Genomic DNA, 21,928 nt, shown 5'->3' on the forward strand with positions numbered 1-21,928 from the left:
TGGTGGGCCGGCTGAACTAGAGGCTGCCGCTGCCTCTTCTCTGTCGCTAGCATCAATAATAATAACGTTAGCATTCTCGTCCTCTCTGCCTGCTGCGCCTGGCTCAGCCTCTTTAACGTTGCTGCTACTACTAGTGCTAGCCAGGGGGCTATCCTCCTCCTTACCTGACGGGGTGAAAAAAGTAGAGATAGTCGGTATGCTTTGCCGAAGTAACGCGCTCTTTCTGTCCCTTTCCTGTTTAGATTTTAACTTAGTAGCTCCACTTTCCCACCGTTTAACTTTTTTATCCATGTTTTTTGAGTCTCATATGATCAGTCTCGAGTCTTAGCCTACTTGATCAACTTGCAAGTGCAATGCTCGCGGTCAGTGGTCACCTGACCTGACCTGACAGTGACCCCTGGACCTGGACGTCAGTGTCACGTAGACTCAACGTCTCTCACCCCTCATTATCAAACAATCATATTTTTATTTGCAATACAAAAAATTTAATAAAAATAGATAGAGAAGAGATGAGATGATACTAGTAGTCACTATAGATGCTGTGAAAGTAAACGCTGGATGAGGATCTGATTATATATATATTTTTTTTTTTTTTTTTTTTTTTTTTACTAGTGTGTAGTGGAGGCCCCTAGTCACTAGGAGGAGCTCGATGATATCCGCTATCAGCACCGGCGTGTCTCTGCTGTCTGTCATGAATAATGATCCCAATCTGCCTCATTCGTGTCGGGGCTGCATCTATTCTTTTACCAACGGATTTCCAGTTCCGCGTTCGCGTTCTGCGATCTGATTGGCCACTGACGTTTCTGGTGCGATCTGATTGGCCACCGACGTTTCTTAGGCAACTCTTTCGAAGTTGGTTAAGGTTAGAGTATGGAATCAGGGCTGGTGTTCTATCGCCCTGCTCTAAGACAAACTCTAACCTTAACCAACTTCGAAAGAGTGCCTAAGCTTAACCGGTGAAAGAAAGAGGCATCACACGATTGGCGCTACCAGAAACGTCAGTGGCCAATCAGAGCGCAGAACGCGAACGCGGAACTGGAAATCCGTTGGTAAAAGTATTCAGGCGTCGGGGCTGGGATGTGGAGATTTTTTTTGTATTGCTGTTTTTACCTCAAACGGAAAACCTCAAACTCTTATGAAGAGGAGAAAAAATACTCAAGATTAGCCACTTGCAGACGGCAGGGTGTGACGTACTGTATATTTTAGTTGATGAAATATTTTTGTATTTCAGTGTCACAGTATGACATCGATCTCCAAAATAAGAAAAAAAATTAAATAAAATGTGGGGCCTCTAGTGACAAGGGGCCTCAATTTTTTTTTAAATAAAAGTAAAAAAAAAAGAAACAAATATTTGGGGCCTCTAGTGACAAGGGCCCCCAAAAAAAAAAAAAAAAGTAAAAAAAATAATGATTATAATTTGGGGCCTCTAGTGATGAGGGGCCTCCAAAAGGCCTCGGGTGATGAGGGGCCTCCAAAAAGAAAAAGAAAAAAGTTAAAAAAAAAGAAAATTATTTGGGGCCTCTAGTGATGAGGGGCCTCCAAAAAAAATTAAAATTTTAAATAATTTCTTTAATTTAAATTTTTTTTGAGGCCCCTCATCACTAGAGGCCCACGGGCCGCGGCCCGGACGGCCCGGTCGTTAATCCGGCCCTGAGTGGAGACCACCAGATGGTGAGGGTCCTGCAGTCTTCCGTCTTGCAGACATAGTTTGCCTGTATGGCGAGTGCGTGGAACAGCTGGGTGTTGATGCACCTGCTGTCAACTCCACAAGACTGAAGGAAAAACTGCTGTCAGAAATACCTGAGCTGGAAGCTCACAAGCAGGGAAGGGATGTTCTTCTGGCTTTTCAGAAAGATGTGGGTGTTGTCTTGTCAGAAGCCTCTGACTATTATAGGGAAGCTATTATCCTTGGCAAAGCAGCTAACATCTTGCGAAAACATATTGCTTCAGTACAACTGCTATGCGAAATACAAAGAAGGTGCTGCAACTCAGAGACCCCATTCCCTGTTTACATGGGGATGTCCATCTACGCAAAAACCAGAAAGAGGAAGTTGGTAGAAATGCTTAGCAAGCATGGCATCTGCATTTCATATGACAGGGTGCTAGAGATATCAGCACAGCTGGGAGATGCAACAGTCAGCAAATACGTGGAGGATGGGGTGGTCTGTCCACCAGTTCTGCAAAAAGAGCTGTTCACCACCTCAGCCATGGACAACATAGACCACAATCCCACTGCAACTACAGCAACTTCTTCTTTCCATGGAACCAGTGTCTCTGTTTTCCAGCACCCAGGCAAAGGAGACAAAGGTGAAGAGCGTGGACAGCTGAAGTTCAGAGAGGAGAAAGTAAAGACAGTTCCAAAACTTCCTGACTCCTTCACGAATGTCAGGCCTGCTTTCTTCACCAAGAAGAAGCCCTCTCCTCCCAAGAGTGGTGTGACATACTCAGACACCAATTTTCTGAAGATTCAACTGGCAATGGAGTATGAGTGGCTGGAGAAAGTCACTGTGACAGATAGGCCAGTGGCGGTGACTTGGTCTGCCCATCATGCTTCACAGAAGAGAGGAAAGCCATTTGAGATCAGTATTACGTCACTTTTGCCTCTGCTACGAGATCAGGCCCACTCGGTTGCTACAGTTAAGCATGTGATGGACAAGATCATGGAGGTAGTAACATTACTGAACCTTGGTCAGGTACCAGCCATTGCTGCTGACCAGCCCATATATGCAGTGGCCAAGCAGGTTCAGTGGAACTGGTGTGGTAGATTTTGAACATAGATCATCATAACGGGGGTTCTGGAACCAATGGCAATCAAATATAGTTCATAGAGTGTGTGTGTTTACCGAGACCTTGTGCTAGGTCATTTGCATATAGTGGCAGCTGAAGTAACAATATAGAGGTTGTTAAACGGGTTCGGTGGCTAATCAGGAAGGTAACCTACTTCCCCTTAGGGGGTTGTAAGAACAAAGGACAGGAAGCCCTAGATAAACACATGTGTCTCCTAGTAGGAGACACAGATGTGGCCACCTGGTCTGCTAAAAACTAAGTACATCTTCAAAGGTCTGATAACCCATTTAGATTAGTTTTGATATGAAATATAATGAGGCCTGTTTACATTGGGATAATAATTCTGAAGCCATATTAAACTGTGTAAAATCATATGATTAATGAAACTGTATAAAAGCATATTATTAAATGAACACTAGAGTATAAACTTAAGTCCCCTACAGAATAAGATTAGTTTTCACTTAAAGTGAAAATAGGCTTAATGATAAGAAATGTGTTTAAGTATGATATATCTGTGTTTATGTAATCAATATATCTTGAGGTTCATCAATCAAAGTATTAAAAATACAGGGAAACTGTTCTCTGGGCTTAAACAAAGTAAGGGGGGGGTTGGCCTATTAAGCCAAACCCCTATTTTCAAATTCAAGCTTAGCAGGCCTGACATTGGAGGAAAGAATTTGATGATGTCATCACACCGAGACGCTGGGCCTTGGGGATATAATGGGATGTTGTGATGGGGAGAAGGACTCTGAACCCAACTGACCAGGAGGAAACACACCTACCATCTACACAGAGGAGCGGCAGCAGGACAACAAAGAACTTTTGGAGGGAAGAACAGAATCCTCTTTGTTATCAGCAGAGAACAAAGACACATCAACAACTATCATTCTTTAATCTACTTTAATCTACTTGCTTAGTCTAATATTGAGGGCAAGCGGCATAGGGCTTTCGGTACCTCAATATTATAGCATTCTTTACTTTTAATTGAAACAGATCATTTTTTGTATAACTTTGTGGGTTTAATAAACCACTCCGTTTGAAATAACCCTCTTGCTTCCTGATTTCTCCTGCCTGCACCGCTGAGAAGTTCATAAGTATTTCCCAGAGCCTTAGAGTTATTGAATCACAACGCAGAGCAGATCAGCGCCCGGTTCTGGTACAGAGCAGAACCGTTTTAGCTTGGGAATCTACTTCATTTTGGTGTCGTGGCCCTAGAATTATTACGACCGTTGAAACGAGATTTTATTTTTTTTACTACTTCATTTTTGTCACTCAACAAGACGACATCGCCGACCGGAGCTGATGCACAGGTGAGTGATTATGGAGGTTACGGGCGTTCAATTCGAGCCTAGAGGGGGGTTGCTAAGATATTGCCTCATATAGGAGTATATGAAGTAAGGATAGAGCCTCATGTTACTGTAATATGAAGACGTATAGTGGTGGCACAACTATCTGATTATGGGGTGGTCAAAGCGTCGGATGGCGGCAGATGAAAGGCTTTGCTGATCATAAGGCTCGGTAATCTGGTTGGCGTTCGACAGGAGCGCGTCCTGAGTGATGGGAACCCTGGAACATTTTCTCAGGAGACGGGCGCTGTGATGTTGGTGATTTTTGCGGGTCTGAATAGTGGGAGAGCAAATCAGGTATAGTAAAGACGTGGGGATCAGCATGAATCAGGGAACTTGTTGTGCGGTTACAGGAATATCACGGAATGGTTAATATAAGCGGGGCTGGTGTGTTTAGGAGGCTACAATAATAATAGTTTTCTGGCTGGGCATGATAGACAGGACATGGTATCTGCGGAGACTATCGGCCGAATTAAATGAAGAAATATGTTCGTTTTTAGGACGTATTCGAGCGGATCGAGGCGATCCTTTTTAATATATTGAACATGCCGGCGTGTTAATTGATTACGTGCGCTGTGATGGGGGCGAACGATGCGCTTGGAAACATTTCGGTTAAAAGACTGATTAAGTACTTAGTGGGGATTCGATTACAAAGCTATAGTAAGCTTAAACATTCAGTATAGTAATGTGTACGATTACACTTGGTCTCGGTTTTAATAGTCGCGCGGTAGTTATTGAATAGAGTGGAACGGGATGTGGGAACTGCCGCGCAACGTTCGAGGGACAATGGTATGTATGTCTGAATGGATGTTTGTATTTTTATTTTGTGGTTAGGAGTGGCAGTATGATTGAATGTTTGGAGAATGGCTATGGTTAGGTGTGATTGATGGTACGTATGAGGTTATTGTTGTTTTATTATGTAATTTAAGTCACCGGATAGCCTTGGGGATATGTAATGGTAACGCCGGTTTTTCGTGGGCCGATGGAACGCAGCGGCGGTTGGCTACTGTGCTAGCCTGGGGGCGACCGGAGGATGCTGGGGACGGGGCGGCGTAGGTTCAGGTGTATAAGGTCGATCGATAGTGTCTTGGGATTACGGGGATGTGTTAGGCACTTTAAAATTTTCATATTCGACGCGGATAAAGTAGTTGTTTAATGTTTTAGGTGAACGGGATGGTATGTAGAGGGGACCCGGAAGTCGTTCTGAGCACACCGGTAGTGACGGCGGCGGGGTCAAGCTAGTGTTTTGTGGGGGCCTATAGGTTGTTATGTTTTTATATTTTTGTTTAAATCACTACACTGGCGTTTTGAGGGGATTAGGGTTCTGTTGTGGGGTATGTGGTGTTGTGGTAACATTGCGAGGTGTCGGCCCGCGCGGCGAAACGGGACGATGGGTCGTTGGGGAACGTTTTTATGGTATCATGGGAGAAGCTAAGCTAATGCTACCTAGCTGCGCTAACGGCTAAAGCGGTCGCCGGTTGTGACGTCATAAGGGTGCGCGGTCCGGCGGCCTGCGCGCGCTGGGTTGAAGCTAACGAAGCTAATATGCTAAGCTAACTGTGCTGACGTCATAGCATGACGGGGCTCTCGGAATGTCTCGCGATGAGGCGGCCATCTTGGTAGGGGCGCCGAGCGTCCATTGTTAAGGGGAAGGTGGAGTTTATTTAGGAATACGGTAGGGGGCAGCGGAGTTTAAGTTTATTTGGATCCCCATTAGCCACAGCAGTGCTGGGGCTATTCTTCCTGGGGTCCATAACACATAAAATACAGTTACAGACGTATACACTCACAACATTTACATGTCATACAGACAATTAAAACAACAATAAAAACCCTTATACACTCATAACATTTACATGACATACAGACCATTAAAACAACAATAAAAACCCTTATACACTCACAACATTTACATGTCATACAGACAATTAAAACAACAGTAAAAACCCTTATACACTCATAACATTTACATGACATACAGACCATTAAAACAACAATAAAAACCCTTATACACTCACAACATTTACATGTCATACAGACAATTAAAACAACAGTAAAAACCCTAATCAAATTCATAATACAATATAAAAATACAAAATTATACAATATTTTAATAATATATCCCTATCAGACACATGCCTTTTCATCCATATATACCTATCTCTTTATCAGACACATACATTTTAATTTACGTACACACTATCTATTAGGGAATGTCAATTTCTTTGGTTGAAAATGTTGTTTTACCACGATTTTGAAACGGCATTTACTATTCTCCTGCTTAACATGTCTGGGAAGAGAGTTCCATTCCTGCATACCACGGAACATGACAGTTCGCTTCATTGCATTCGACCTCACTTTTGGAAGTGTAAAACCTCGTGCAGAAGCATGTCTGGTGGAATAGTTGTGTCTGTCAAGACTTATTGATAAATTGTTATATAAAATTGAGGGGATCTTTGTAACAAAAATATTCCTAGTGAATACAAGGAGTGAGCAGAGTAATTTATGTTTGACAAGTAACCAAGTTAAACAACTGTGCATCGCTGCAACATTAGTTCTGTACTCACAGCGAAGCGCTATACGTGCTGCTTTGTTTTGTACCATTTGTAATTTTTTCAGTTTACTCGTCGTTACATTCGACCATACTGCAGGACAATAGTCAAGATTTGACAAAACCAGAGCTTGAATGACCTGTTTGATAGAATTTAGTGGTAACAAATGAGCACATCTTTTAACAACAGAAATCCCTCTTCCCATTTTCACTACTATATTGTTTATATGGTGTGACCATGACAATTTACTGTCTAATGTTACCCCTAGGAGTTTAATCTCTCTCTCTCTCTCTCTTACCCCCCCCCCCTCTCTCTCTTTCTCTCTCTCTCTCACCCCCCCCTCTCTCTCTCTCTTGCTCCCTCTCCCTCCTTCCCTCTCTCGCCCTCCCCCTCTCTCTCTCTCTCCCTCTCCCTCTCACCTCCCCCTCTCTCTCCCTCTCCCTCTCACCTCCCCCTCTCTCTCTCTCTCTCTCGCTCACTCCCTCCCCCTCACTCCCCGCATGGTTATGGGCACAGGCTATATTGTGATGTGGTGTTGTATGAACGAGGGCTCTCGTTCCCACACCGCCTCTATTCCATTTTTTCTTCCCCCCTCGGCCCCCCCAAACGCTCTCTCTTTCTCTCCTAGTTTGGACCTGTATATTGTATATTGTTTTCTTTATGGGTTTCAAACGCGGTGTAGTGCTAGATTTATTGTTTATTGCTGTTTACTGTAGGATTCAAAGGCGGTTGGTTGTATTTGGGGCTTGTTTGGTGTGTGTGGTCGTTCGAAATTCAGTTTTATTGTTATTTTTAGGGTATTTCTGGTGCTGATAGTAGTATTGGCTGGCGGGGGTGGGCTCGTTGCCTGCCACCGCGCATTGGCGGGGATGCGCTGTGCGTGCGCTCGTCAAGAGCTCGCTGCCACACTACGCGCATTGGGTTATATTGTGTGTGGGTATTTGGGTGACGGTGGTTACGGTGGTTGATTGGTGTCGGAGGTGATGTGTGTGAGCAGCAGTGGTAATGGGTGATATGAACTTTGGATATCCTTGTGTAGGAAGCCCGGGGTGCCACGCTCCAGGATTGCAAACTGGAGGGGGACACCGTGGGCTACAAGTTAGGTTGACCAGTGATGATGTCATTGGTCTGCAGGGATTTCGATGTGGGGGTGGTGTCGGCGCCTGTGATTTTAATGAACGGGTTGTGTGACACTGTTCTAAATGCACGGGGACTTCAGTGACATAAGGCACTGAAAATTGATTTCTATTCTCGTGAGAAGCGCGTTTTAACACCTAAGTGGTTAGGTGTTACGGGGGAATGTAGTGATTGTGTGCAAAATGGTGTGTGAAATATGTTACTGATATGTAAAATGTAATATGAGCGGAATACATTTTTAGGCTTTCACGGACAGAAGTAAATATAGTTACACATAGAAGCGAAGATAAGGATTAAATATACACATAGTCATTTGCAAAGAACAATAGGAGTTAAAGTGCTTTTAGTCACCTAAATTATTAGAGTTAAAGTGAGTTTATTCACCTAAATTACCATGTCCAGCACAGATGTTTAGAAATGATAGGCTGTAAATAACAAATTTCTGATTGACCAACAGAAGGGAAAAGGCTGATGCAAAATAAGGTTCCCCGGAGTTGTGTGAAGAAGGATCATGACAACGGGATTGAGAGATCTAGTTTTCCAATGGAGACAACTGAAAAACGATTAAGGCTATGTCATTGATAATTCAAAACGAAAATTGCACAAATGCTCTCAAGTGATTTTAGTATAGGAGATGCCCGACATTCCATGCTTAAAGATGAATGATGGATTGTGAACGGGAAATGTCACTGATAATTAAGTGTATGCTTTTTCTTCTCTCTTCACAGCTGCTCCAGGACGGACGGCCAGTGCTGACAAATTTCGAACTCCAGACAGGGAAATCAAAGGGACTGTTGAAAGTCGGGGGTATAGTATCACACAGCGAGTTATCAATTCCTGTTTGCACCAATATACCAGTGTGAGTGAAATTAACTCAAGTTTGGTAAAAATTGTTTGAATACAGAGAAACTTGCTTTCTAAACGGTGGAATTTGAGTGTATGAGAGGTACGTGTGAATGAGTAATATAGAGCGGATTCACTAACTTTGATAGGAGCAATTAGGAGCAAAAATAGGGTAACCAAAACTGGACATATAGTCTAGGTCAGTTAAGCCATAGTGCAATAAATAGAAGCAATATAAAAATGGCCAACAGTCCGGCCAGTAGTGGGATAATGCCGATAACCTCTGCAGACATTACATTGACCGAATTGAACAGTGATGTTAACCTGATTGACTTGAATGTGATCGACTCCCCTCCGGAGTCCAGTGTGACGGAGGGACTGGAAATAATGTCTTTAACTCCGCCACAGGGAGGCGTTGCAGCAAGCGACCCAGAGACAACTGGATTACCCGAGCCGATCCACGCTGAAGTGTCCGTTGCGGGAGACTGCCAGTTAACCAAGGGGCAACGAAAACAACTGAGGAGAGCGATGTTGTTACAGCAGTCCCAGGGAGTTGATGCTGGCCGTGCGGCGAGAATAGAGACCAACAACAGGTATGGGATAGTACATGAACAGTTTCTACAGCCCACCTGTGTCCCGTGCCCAGATTTCCTCCACCCCCCCTATCAGTACAAAGGAGGGAGTGCGAAGAGATCCAGAGCACGGTCACTTGTGTGTTGGACCTGCGGGAAGCTCGGACACATTTCTCAGGAATGTGAGTGGAGCTATCTATCCATGACAGGGGGCCCTCGAGGGGAGAACAGAGGAAGTGGGCGTGGGAAAAACCAAGGTCGGTATCAAGTACGGGGCCCACAGCCAGCAAGCTCCCCCTGTCTAGGACCCCCTCAGCACCAGAGCCAAGATGAGAGGCGGGACCCAGTGATGGGAAGTCAGACCGCCAGCGCTGAGTTGGGGGAAGAGGCATTGTCCTATAGACAAAAGAGGGCGTTTGTAACAGCATTCTTTCAACACGAGGCAGTTCATCGCGATCTGATGAAGACACAGCTGGAGATCGGTCAAGCCGCACATGAGACGCGGAGAGTGGAGCAAGAATGGGCGAGAAAGTATGTACTGATAGATAATACAGCGATTGGGGTCTTGCTTCGGGCGTCGGAATTAGCCGCACACGAGACTCAGAGATTGGAACAAGAACTGGCAAGAAAGACTGCGCTACTAGAAGCGACAGCTATTGAGGTCATGTTTCGGGCGTCGGTGTTAGGCAACCGGGACCGAGCAATGCCGTGTGCTTCGTCGTCTGGACAGGTAGCGGGCCCCTCTCAACAACAGGCTCAAGGAACTGTGACTGAACCAAATAGGTACGTGGCTATCTCCTCAGAACAGGCTCAAGGGAACCATGGCGATGATGGCATACAGCGAGGACATGCTCTGGGCCCGATGTCCCCAGGGCCATCCGATCACAGGCGGGCGACCCGCTGGGTCCCAAAACCCAGGGGATGCGGCCAGGTTTGCTGGATCTGTGGACTGAAAGGTCATTTTCAAAGGTCATGTCTGCAGAGGCCACTGGCAGAATAAGAATATATGCAACTGATTAGGGTAAAGATGGAATAGATTGAATAATAAAATATGCTCCTAATTAGATTAGAATAAAAAATAAATAGAGGGGTTAGGTGATTAGATTATGAATGGAAGTTACTAAAAATGGATGTATGATTAACTGACAAAATGCATGAACTAATCAGACTAACGAGAAAATCAAATTATGTTAAACAGTTAATATTAGGTATTCAATATTAGACAGTGTGATGATGTGACACTGCGGAAGCTAGTGGTCGGTAAATTATCCATGCTTGGTCAATATTCAGATTGGTCAAAGGGTGGACTGCATGATTAAGAAATTAAAAAGACCCATAGTTGTTTCTAGTTTTTTATAGTATTGATAGACGGATATTAACAGTTATGAGTAATAGGAATAGGTGTTTACTTTTATTTTCTGTAGAACTTCTCTTTTCTAGTGTATTACGAGCGATTCCTGACTTAGGCCGGGAGCGTTCATTTTGTTTATTCATTTGATTTTCCCTTTTTTGTTTCTTAGTTAATACGGGGGTGATAGGTTAAAGATGAGTTAAAAAAAAAAAAAAAAAAAAAAGAAAAGCTCACAAGTTACGTTTATTTTTTCATTTATTGGTTTGGCATGGTTTTTCTTTGTATGTTTTGTTTTCTGTTTCTTTTCTATCTATATATTTTTTCTTAGGGTACCTGGCAAGCTGGGAGTGATCTCGACACATCAGGACGGGGTAGTATATGTCTATAAAATGGACTGGGAACAAAGTGAATGGACATGAGCTGGTTCATGGATTTTTGTTCTCCGCCCATTGAATACCCGGTTCTAGGAGCTGGGGGTGTGTCGTGATTGGTGAAAGTGTTGGGAAGCATGATTCTCTGTACTTTGATAAGCTCAATAGGTTTGGTCGCTATTGGCCAAATTAGTCTTTGTGTAGGGTGTAGACATGGGCAATTGATGATTGGCTTGTGGGGGACTCCGTTGGCTTGATGAAGGCTGGCGGAGAGTGTGGAAGATGTGTGTTTAAGGCGGACTGTGATTTGTTGCCATACACCTAGGACTACTGGGAGAGTGGATGTGTCAGTGCTGACTGTCCGGGCCGGGGTGCAGCTGTCCAGGGACGAAGGTAACGATGTTTGAATGTCATTCCGCATCGAAGGGTGGTGGGGTTATACTGTTTTGACAGCATAATATAAAGAGAGCCATGTGAATTTTTCTGAATTTTGAATATTAAACGATCAAGAAGCCATAAAAAATATAGAAATATGATTTGGAATAGAAGGTTGTCAAAACTCAGACCAGTAAAGAGAGTCTGAGGGAGGAAAAGTATGGATTCTCAATCAATTGTTGTGGTAGAAGTGACCTGCACTGTCCCGAAGCGAAATCTATATTCACTACAGGATACAAATGGGAGATTGGGGAACCGAAATGCATCCGAGTATGGTACGAAGCAGACCCAAGGATTCCATCGGTACTGGGGAACCAGACACTGGCTAGTGTCTACCCAGAGGTCCATGGGGAATCCCAACACTGCAGGGCACCTAGAGAAGAACCAGGAGAAGCCTACCACTCAGGCCTGGAGAGTTCCGGCCAACGCAGTGACCGGGTCTTGAGGCTTCAGAGGGAAACGACAGGCAACCAACGAGGAGACAGGCGGCTAGGCCTCAGCAACAACTCCGGCTGTCAACAGACGGGCTGCAAGGCCTTAACCATTGACCAGGGGGTCAACAAGCGAAAGGGGGGAGCTGCTATCGCCCCTATCAACGACCAGGCGGAGGGGGAGAGAAGCAAACCTCTTCCACAAATCCGAGGGTCAACGGGGGTTGAGCAGCCAGCGACGACCTCCTCACAGCTGTGACAGCAACAGAGAAATACAGCAGGGGGTCCTACCCCTATAGAGTTCAACACGAGACATGCGGTCTCGACAGAAGACGGGGTGTGATAGAAAGGCAATTTGCTTTCTAATTCCACCTCCCAGAGTGGGGGGTAGCATTCAGCAGTCGTGAACTGCACCAGCTCTGAGAAATAAAGAGGAGGCCAGGTCAATCTAGAAAACATTGACCCCCCTCCTCACTGTTCTAAGTCAGAATTTGACAAATCACAGTTGAAACCAATGGAAATTGATCTTGGTACGAAACAGCTTGTTAAAGACTGTACACGGGGCACAAATAACCAAAATGGACTGCTAATAAAGGTGTTATATTGTATAAGTATACATAAGAAGGAGATTTAGAAAAAAGAATGTACGGTTGAATTTTAGGATCTGAGTGTGGCAAACCATATGTATTTTATCCAAGTATGATTTAAAATGTCTTAAGTATTAACCAGATAGTAGTGTGTAGAAGTTAGGATCTATGTTTGACATAATTAAGGATAGATAAACTATCCGAGTGTGGAAACTGTGGTAGATTTTGAACATAGATCATCATAACGGGGGTTCTGGAACCAATGGCAATCAAATATAGTTCATAGAGTGTGTGTGTTTACCGAGACCTTGTGCTAGGTCATTTGCATATAGTGGCAGCTGAAGTAACAATATAGAGGTTGTTAAACGGGTTCGGTGGCTAATCAGGAAGGTAACCTACTTCCCCTTAGGGGGTTGTAAGAACAAAGGACAGGAAGCCCTAGATAAACACATGTGTCTCCTAGTAGGAGACACAGATGTGGCCACCTGGTCTGCTAAAAACTAAGTACATCTTCAAAGGTCTGATAACCCATTTAGATTAGTTTTGATATGAAATATAATGAGGCCTGTTTACATTGGGATAATAATTCTGAAGCCATATTAAACTGTGTAAAATCATATGATTAATGAAACTGTATAAAAGCATATTATTAAATGAACACTAGAGTATAAACTTAAGTCCCCTACAGAATAAGATTAGTTTTCACTTAAAGTGAAAATAGGCTTAATGATAAGAAATGTGTTTAAGTATGATATATCTGTGTTTATGTAATCAATATATCTTGAGGTTCATCAATCAAAGTATTAAAAATACAGGGAAACTGTTCTCTGGGCTTAAACAAAGTAAGGGGGGGGTTGGCCTATTAAGCCAAACCCCTATTTTCAAATTCAAGCTTAGCAGGCCTGACATTGGAGGAAATAATTTGATGATGTCATCACACCGAGACGCTGGGCCTTGGGGATATAATGGGATGTTGTGATGGGGAGAAGGACTCTGAACCCAACTGACCAGGAGGAAACACACCTACCATCTACACAGAGGAGCGGCAGCAGGACAACAAAGAACTTTTGGAGGGAAGAACAGAATCCTCTTTGTTATCAGCAGAGAACAAAGACACATCAACAACTATCATTCTTTAATCTACTTTAATCTACTTGCTTAGTCTAATATTGAGGGCAAGCGGCATAGGGCTTTCGGTACCTCAATATTATAGCATTCTTTACTTTTAATTGAAAAACAGATCATTTTTTGTATAACTTTGTGGGTTTAATAAACCACTCCGTTTGAAATAACCCTCTTGCTTCCTGATTTCTCCTGCCTGCACCGCTGAGAAGTTCATAAGTATTTCCCAGAGCCTTAGTGTTACAAAGGATCAGATTAAACCGAATATATATATTTATTGATTGATATATATTGCATAGTATTTGTATATCGTTTGATATCCCTTGTATATTCCTTGTACATATACACGGAATATCCCTTTAGCCTAGTACAGACCATAATATTTCATTCTCCTATTGGACAGCGGTCCACAGGCGCCAGGGCCATGCCTCCAGAGTCAGGTTCAAGGCCACCGTCAAGACATGTCTGTACATGCCCGGCCTTGCCCAGGGATACGAGACAGAAATGAGGTTGGCACTAGATTGTTCGCTGTGCATATAAATATGGCGCAGGTGAATACAGAAGTAGAGTTACCCAATAAGTTGAAGCCTCACCCACGATACTCCGTGCGGTGAAGTATGGCCTGTTTGGCCCCAAATAAGAGCATTGAGACCGCGTGCGAATTAATAACTGAATTGTCAGAGTTTGGCGCTATACCGTCGAGTGCGACATATTTCTATTAAGTCAGTAATAGTCTATTTGTGTATAGTGTATCGTGCGGCTAAAGTTCTACAGTGACCAGCATCACCAACGCTTCCTCGTATCAGCTAGAGTGCTTATCCAGGCTGGGCTGCTTTCATGGCGCTTTCACCCGAGGAGACCTAGACGAGAACCGTGTGGACATGTACACTGGATTAATCTACCCGACGACTACATAGCCCTTTGCGGCTGGATTATATTTGTTTTGGTCCTGTGATTTATGGAGCGGAGAATCGCAGACGCCTACACGTGTGGGATTTACCCTGTGAGGAGCCACGTCGAGTCTGCGCCTCAGAGAGCCTGAGGCCGGCTAGCTTTCTTCACTGTGGAGCTACAGTCTACGGAGAACAGCTGTATTCGTCTGTGGATCAAGAGACTATTGCACCGTCTCCTGTACTTGGAGTCTCCTTAGTCATCGTTGACCAGACTCTCTACTACCGACAGATCCTCTACCCCTGCTGGCTTACAACCGGGGGGACCCTTCCAGTATCTCCCGCTATATATTACTAGTGTACCATAGATATAATTCCCTAAGATTCAGGTTGTATAATTACCTCCTGCGTAACCAGAGAATGGACATTCATTATTGATTTGTCTACGCACATTCCTTTGCCTTATAAGCGCATCCAAAGTAAAATAGAGAAGTATATTATGTACCTTTTGCTGCAATAAATACTTAATTACCACTTTGTGTGGAACCGATTCATTGTGGGAAGTGTTCATCATATTTATATATCATGTACTGTATGGCCAGTAATTAAAGTACATAAAGCGGTAGTGGTTTAATGATACCATACTTATCAATACAGTCAGGGAATTGTACCCCTCAGTTACAATTGGTCCTTCGAGCCGGAGGGTAACTAGTGTAATATTAATATAGTGGTATTAATATTGACATGGCCTATGATGAACACTCCACAAAACGGTTCTCCTAAAGTAGATCGCCCGCAGCGTAGACGGCAGACACCTCAGTACTTAGAGGATTACGTTGCCAATATACTACCTAGCTTTCTACAGACGGTAAACGCGGAAAAAGTAGATAGTAAAATTATGTCCGACCCTATCGACCAGGCTACCCCGCCAATAGAGGCCCTAGTGGGTTCTAACGTAACTGACCAAGCTCACGGTAGGGACCAGGAGGGACCCGACATGACTTTACCCCCCGCCAAGACCGAAGAAGTAGTCCCCGGAGAGCTCCAGGATAAAGACAGCTCTCCAGGGATGGAACTCTACCCGCTACAAGAAGAGGAGAGCACCCCGGAGATGGATCTCCAGGACTCGCCACAGGAGAACAGATCTCCAACGAGTACTGCCAGGAGTGGATCACCTCAACCAGCGTCTTCCCCCAGCGAGGCGGACAAGATGCTGGCACAGGCATTCCTCGCCAGCCTAGCAGCCTCCTTTTTTTTATTATTTATTTTTATCTCTTATCTTATTTGTTTTTTCTTGTTGTTACTATACACAGATCTTTTATGTATTTTATTATATATATTTTTTCAATTTTATTACTTACTTTTATTTATTTTCCATGCTTTCCTTGTACAGTGTCCTTGAGTCTGAGAAAGGCGCTTCTCTCTTAAAATTCAATCTATTATTATTATTATTATTAACAGAGCGCGATCGACTCCAAGCACAGACGCTTAGTGAGCGCGAACATTCTTCCATGGAAAGAGAACGCCTTCAGGCGCAGCAACGGAGCGACGAAGATCGTATACGTCTAGAGATTAGACGCCTTCAGACGGAAGAGAATATGGTAAGGGACCGGGCCGAAGCCCAGCGCGCCGCCGCCGAAGCCCAGCGCGCCGCTGCCGGTGCCCAAAGAGAAGCAGAGCGCGACCTCGCTCTCACCAAGCGCGAAGCCGAGCGCGACTGATTACAAGCGCAGATAATGGAGCAGCTGATCACCAGGGCAACACCCCCTCCCTCCGCATGGGGTTCCAGGGCCTCGTCAAGACAAGGGTCAAGGGCACCCTCCCCTACCCGATCAAGCGACCCTGAGCCCGACCACCAGAGAGAGCCTATACCCCCCTCCGAACCCCTTCCCCGACCGGTCCAAGTGAGACCCAGCTACAAGGAAGAAACGGTCTACACCGTGGAGAGGCTAAATAGACGACTACAGGATCTAGAGGACCTGCCAGAGGAAGAAGAAGAGGGAGAGGAGGAGAGTCAAGCCCGACAGCAGCACAGTACTCCACAGGACCAGGAGGTCCAGTACAGCCCAGGCTCTACCCCCGCGGCTCTGCGCTACAGACCCCCGACTCAATTCACGGGTGAGCTTGACGCACGACCAGCCCCGAGGAACAGCACCTGGATACGCGGGCCATGGTACCCAGCAGGTACCAGCCTACCAAGAGGCGTAAGAGGAGACTCGCCTAGGAGGCCTCTCTTCCAACGCTCACCGATGTGCCAGCCATCCATGGCATCATACATTGGCACACCGACGTTTCCGGACTTCACCCACGAGAACAGAGCACAGTACACGGAGCTACGAATGTGCTTAGAGACAATGATGTCCGATGTAGCTGATGAACCGTACAAGTATGCTATCCTACTGAAGCACCTCAAGGTGCCCCGAGCGCACAATATAGCGCTGGCCTATGCCACCTCTACTACCCCATACACAGCGGCTCTAGCAGCACTCGACCAAAGATATGGATGCATATGGGACTACGTAATACAAGAGATAAGGCATATTGACCGCCTACCCCCAGCCACAGACAATCGCTCACTAGATGACCTGTCTATCAAGGTACAATCCCTGGTAGGGATGCTGGGGGCGCAAAGAGAAAAGGGTATGCACGAACTGTACGCGAACTCTAATGTCGAGAGGATTTTAGAAAAGCTTCCGCCCGCCCGACAAGAGCGCTTCAGGCGGCAAAGAGACCACCGTGATCCTAACGGTTCCGAGCCATCCCTCCTAGACCTAGCCGACTTCCTGGCGAGAGAAGTCAACAGCCTACGGTTGGATACGTTCATGCGGAGCACCCCAAGCTCCAGAGAGGGACCTAGGAGAGCAAACGATGGCCGAAGATTGGTGACCGTCATGCACCAATCAGAATCAGTACCGAGCAGCAAGAACCACAGTACCCCCTCGATGAAAGAGAAGTGGAAGATGGTGTGCCCGTACTGCGAAAAGGAACACTGGTTGTCACAATGTGACACGTTCAAGAAGATGACCGCCGACGAGGTGAGTCAATGGATAAAGTCCAACCGACGCTGTTACCGATGTGCGCGCAGTCACATGGCAGCCGATTGCCGCTTAAAGAAGAGGTGTAATCGGTGTGACGGAGCCCACCTAGATGTCCTACACGACAGTAACAGAAGAAAGCCTGCACCCTCAAGCAGCACAAAGGCAAGTGTTATGTACATTGACCCCGCCAGCAGCGGGGGCGCCCGGGTGCTCTTAAAGGTGGTCCGCGTAACACTGAGTTACCAAGATAAGGTCATGGACACTTACGCCGTCCTTGACGACGGGTCAGAGAAGACCCTTCTCCTCGCGTCCGCTGCGGCCCAGCTGGGGCTGCGGGGGAGCGAAAACCAGATGACGATTCGGACAATAAGAAGAGATCTAAAGACGATAAAGGGCGAGAATGTCTCCTTCACTATCGCAGCAAACGGGCAGCCAGAGAGACGGTATAGGATTACTAATGCTTTCACCAGCCAAGAAATAGGCCTGTCGCAGTACACCTACCCCATCGCCAAGCTGATGGATAAATATGTGCACCTGCGTCAACTACCTATACCGCTCATAGACGGTGCCACCCCGACCCTGCTGATAGGCTCCGACCATGCAGACCTCATCGTCCCGATAGACCGGGTCCACACAGGGCCCAGAGGCTGTCCTGCAGCAGTCGAGACCCGCCTAGGATGGACATTACAAGGCCCCCTCGCTAAGTCTCTTAACCGAACAGCAGCCACTAACTGCCTCCACTCCAGAGTGACAGAAGAAGACACCACCCTCCTACAGCATGTCGAGAGGCTATGGACACTAGAGACAATGCCCTTTAAGAACGAAAAGAAAGACATTCGTTCCAAGGAAGACATTTACGCTATAGCCCTCCTCGAGCAGGGGACAAAGAGAGTCAAAGTCAACGGAGTGATGAGATACGCAACTCCACTCCTGAGGCGAGAGGGTATGCCTACCTTCCACGCCCCAAAAGAAGCGACGGAGCGGTATCTATTGAACACAGAGCGGCGCCTAGCCAGAGACCCCGCTCAAGAGACGGTGTACCGCGCTGAGATTAACAAGCTAATCACAGCGGGACACATAAAGAAAATTGACATTAAAGAGGCCGATCAGACGACCGAATCATGGTACGTGCCGCACCACAAAGTCCACCACAACGGCAAGGATCGTATTGTGTTCAACTGCAGCTACCAGATCGGATCACAAAATCTGAATAAAGAGCTCTTGCCCGGCCCAACACTCGGCCCCTCTCTACTAGGCGTGTTACTACGTTTCCGCCAAGACAAGGTGGCCATCAGCGGCGACATCAAAGGGATGTTCCTGCAGGTGAGACTAGTGGAGGAGGACAAGCCCCTGCTGCGGTTCCTATGGAGAGAGAGGATCGGGGATGAGCAACCAGCCATCTATCAATGGGAAGTCCTCCCTTTCGGAACCACATGCAGCCCATGCTGTGCTACGTTTGCACTGCAAAAACACGTCGCAGAGGACCCAGCAGCTGATGAAGAGGTCCGACAAAGTGTAGGAAATAGTTTCTACGTGGACAACTGTCTGCAAAGCGTCTCGACGCCAGAAGAAGCCGAGGCCCTTCTACTCAAGCTCCGCGCCTCCCTGATCAAAGGCGGCTTTGATCTCAGGCAGTGGGCCAGCAGCGACCCACAAGTATTGCGCAGCCTCTCCCCCGAGGACAAGGCAGCAAGCAGCGAGACCTGGATGGCGACCATCCCAGGAGAAGCCCAAGAAATGACATTAGGACTAGTCTGGCGCTTCAAAACAGACTCGCTCCATTATAAACACACACCCCTGACCAAGGAGCAGGGAAGGTCGACTGCACTACCGACCACCAGACGGAGTGTATACAGAACACTCGCCAGACAATATGACCCGTTGGGATGTATTCTACCTTACACCACCAGGGCAAAGATGATTGTAAGAGCGTTATGGGACAAGGACCAGGGCTGGGACGACCCCATACCCGAACACCTTGCATCCACATGGAGAGAGTGGGAGACGGAACTCAGCTCACTCCCAGGTGTCAACATACGCCGCAGCTACTTCCCACCCACAGTGAGGTCGGAGACGTGCCAGATGGACCTGCACGTCTTCAGCGACGCCTCCGAAGTAGCCTACGGTTCGGTGGCCTACTTGCGTGCCCGAGAGGAGGGAGGAGAAATACATACTGCTTTCATCCTGGCTCGCTCAAGAATAGCCCCACGAAAGCAACAATCTATCCCGCGTCTAGAGCTCTGCACAGCCCTAGCAGGAGCGCAACTCGCCACGTTAATCCAACGTGAACTCACCATTCCGGTGCAAAGAACAATCTTGTGGTCAGACTCCACGACAGTACTCACATGGATCCGGTCTGATTCGTGCAGATACAAGGTCTTCGTGGGAGTCAGAGTCACAGAGATTCAAGATTTAACAGAAGTAGCAAGCTGGAGGTATGTGGACACAAAACACAACCCAGCTGACGTCATCACCCGGGGAATGTCCCTGGATGACCTCACCCGTCACAACCTATACAGTGACGGGCCAGAGTTCCTCAAGCTCCCGGAAGAAGAGTGGCCTACACCCACCCCACGGGAAGCGAGTAAAGAGGAGGCCGAAAACAAGAAATCTATGTTCTGTGGATTGAACACACTCGTCTCCACAGACCCCGACATAGACGATTGCCTCACCCTAGAGAGTGCGCAGCTAAAGACATTCCTGTGGCACCACCCAGAGGTTCAGCTCACTACTGACATTACAGCAGCTGACTACGAAGAAGCAGAACTTCTTCTACTACAACGAGCCCAGAGAGACTCGTTCCCCGATGAGCTAGACTGTCTACAGGGAGCAAAGCCCGTCCCATCAGACAGCAGACTGCTCCACCTAGCCCCCGAGAGCGACGCCCATGGTCTCATCAGAGTGGGTGGTCGTCTGCGGAGAGCTCCAGACTTACCGGATGACGTCAAGTACCCGATAGTCTTAAACAGCCGACACAAGGTCACAGAGCTGATCATAAAGAAATACGACGAGGATGTGCATCACGCCGGGGCAGAGAGAGTCTTCGCGGAGATCAGACGTCGTTATTGGATACTGCAAGGGAGAGAAGCAGTGCGGCGCTTCCAGCGAACCTGTCTAGACTGTCGTAAGTGGCGAGCGCAGCCCAGTATACCCCGGATGGCTGACCTACCTCCCTGTCGCCTCCGACTCGGCGACAAGCCTTTTCACTCCACCGGTATGGACTGTTTCGGCCCGCTGTATATAAAGAAAGGAAGAGGAACCGAGAAGCGGTGGGGTATTGTATTCAAATGCATGACCACCCGAGCGATGCATATAGAACTCCTTCCAACCATGAGCACAGACTCATTCCTTATGGCCTTCCGAAGATTCACATCGCGGAAAGGCAAACCGTCTATATTATTGTCTGATCACGAGACAAACTTCAAAGGCGGAGAAAGAGAGCTGAGAGAGAGCTTCCAAGCTATGGGCCCAGAACTTAAGACCCACCTCGCTCCATCCCAGATTGACTTCCAGTTTAATCCCCCGAACGCACCTCACTTCGGTGGAACTTGGGAACGAGAAGTACGTTCAATAAAGACAGCCCTGTACGCCGTGCTTGGGGCCCAGACCGTGGCGGAAGAAGTCCTAATGACAGTCCTCACGGAGATCGAGGGATTATTGAACTCAAAGCCCCTCGGTTACGTCTCAAGTGATGTAGCAGATGTCGACCCAGTCACCCCCAACACACTCTTGATGGGGCGGCTGGACCCCGCGCTACCACAGACAATGTACAGGCCTGAAGAAGCGAACGGCCGAAGAATGTGGAGGTACAGTCAAGTATTGGCTGACAAGTTTTGGAACAGCTTCCTACTCCACTATCTACCGTCTCTACAGACCCGCCAGAAATGGGTGAAAGAGAGAGACAATTTGACAGAAGGAACAGTCGTCATGATTATCGACCAGTCACTACCCCGAGCTATGTGGCCGGCTGGCCGCGTAAGCAAAGTGATCACCGGTGCCGACGGAAAGGTCCGAGCAGCCGAAGTGCTCGTCCAAGGACGGATCTACACCCGACCCGTGGCGAGGCTAATAGAACTGCCAAGGCTCCCCGATACTATCGATGATGACCATGACCCCATGACTTTGTGAACTGCCCGACCCCTCACAACAGACATTGAGTAGTGGACAGTGCGGTTAATCTGTCTCTGCTTAGCTAATTAGGTGGGACTAATTAGGAGGCGGCTGTTACAAAGGATCAGATTAAACCGAATATATATATTTATTGATTGATATATATTGCATAGTATTTGTATATCGTTTGATATCCCTTGTATATTCCTTGTACATATACACGGAATATCCCTTTAGCCTAGTACAGACCATAATATTTCATTCTCCTATTGGACAGCGGTCCACAGGCGCCAGGGCCATGCCTCCAGAGTCAGGTTCAAGGCCACCGTCAAGACATGTCTGTACATGCCCGGCCT

Source organism: Notolepis coatsorum (genome assembly GCF_963971535.1).
Source record: "Notolepis coatsorum genome assembly, chromosome: 4".
NCBI lineage: Eukaryota > Metazoa > Chordata > Actinopteri > Aulopiformes > Paralepididae > Notolepis > Notolepis coatsorum.